The sequence below is a fragment of the Takifugu flavidus genome, chromosome 3, assembly GCF_003711565.1.
Source record: "Takifugu flavidus isolate HTHZ2018 chromosome 3, ASM371156v2, whole genome shotgun sequence".
Taxonomy (NCBI): Eukaryota; Metazoa; Chordata; class Actinopteri; order Tetraodontiformes; family Tetraodontidae; genus Takifugu; species Takifugu flavidus.
This window is the reverse complement of record NC_079522.1, coordinates 5,862,855-5,864,514: the sequence shown is the minus strand read 5'-3', so window position 1 is coordinate 5,864,514 and position 1,660 is coordinate 5,862,855.

The following is a 1,660-nucleotide window of genomic DNA, read 5'->3' as shown; positions in this document are numbered from 1 at the left end:
TTGTGTCAGCGCTTCCTTCCTTTTTTAACTTACACGTATCTTGATTTTTATTTTGGTCTTTGAGTCTCAACTTTAAATAGCTGTTTAAACTCCATTGCCAAAATAAAAATCTGAAATCCACCAATCACCAGTTGGTCTCAGATGGGATTGAGCCTTTCCGTACTTGGCATGGAATGGACAACAACAGTTGGAGAGGGTTTGCTGGGATTACATCATTTAAGCCCTTGAAAACTGGATTTAGCTAACTGGTTTGAATGCCGTGACTATGATCATCCAGTAGGTTCCTGTTTGGTTTCATCAACTTAAATAAATTTAAATTTTTTGTAAAATCCGAGTTTCATGTTAAGACAAAGCTGTTTTGCAGGAAATGACTGTGTAAAGTCTTCTCATACGTTTCATCTGATTATCCAAATTTAACCTTTAGTCTTTTTTATCAGCCTGTCTCCTACCACTCTTCTTCCTTCTCTGATTTTAAACACTCTCTAAACATAATGGGCTCTAGCCTGTGTCCGTTCCTATGGTCTGTACCAGGACGCCTCTCTGAAATGGTCAAATCTAGTAAATGATAACAGAGATGCCAGAACATTGATTTAATGTTCAGCTTTTCAGAAAGAATTATAATGATATGCTGAAGGAAATAGTTTGTTCTTAGAGATCTTAAAAAGACATCATTTAATTCATTTCCATAGTACATGTACAATAATAACATTTTTCAAAAGAAATTCCTGATAAGTCTACAGTCTGTTGTGTTATTACAGATGCAATGGATTTTAAAAAAGTGAATAATCTAAAATACTGAAGTCTTTTCTTACAAAATCTGCAAAAGCACCCATGTCATTGTCCTTATTGTGGAAAAAATCTTGTAAAGCGCCCCAATAATTGTCCTTTCTCACTGTGTCCTTCTGTCCTTCACTATGCGATCTTGCATGATTTCAGCGAGATTTCCCTTTTGTCTCAAATTGTTGGCATCTCCTCTTGATCCGCTAGCTGCCTGCGCTCTGAAAACACTGTGACAAAGCCTTGTCTCCGTAGACAACAAACAGCAATAAAACACCAGGGGCACAGGCAGGACACCGAACCATAACAAACCACATTTCAGCCAATCATTGATAAAATGGTTGAGCGTAGCCAATTTTTAATGTAATAGTTTTTAGTTCCTAGCTAGCACTTTTGATCACAAGAAGAATAAAATCTACAAGACGTGTTCCTTTTGCATACAAGAATTTTCAATCAGCTGTAACTAACGAACTCAAATCGTAAATATATTGTATAAATTTACTCGGGAGTTAGCTGGAGCTTAGCCAGTGTAGACGGTAGCGTAGCACAGATCCACTTACATTTCGGTGTGCATCAATGAAAGTTACAGAAACATGGGTGGGAGGAGTGAGGTGGTGCTGTTTTTTTTGGAATTCTCTTCAAACGTCAACAGATGTGGCATCATGCAGGATGCATAGTGCACTTTGATCACCCTCATGAATGACCATTCTGTGTCCTTTCTGTGGTAAACTACCCTAACCAGTGTTGTTCCTGTAAGGCAAATGTGGTTAAACCCTGCACAACGGTCTTAATTAAGCTCAAAATGTGGCTTCGATTAAGTTCCCACACTGGTACAGTACTCTCTCAGGTGTCACTTGTTGAATTTTCACTACATATCTGCCAT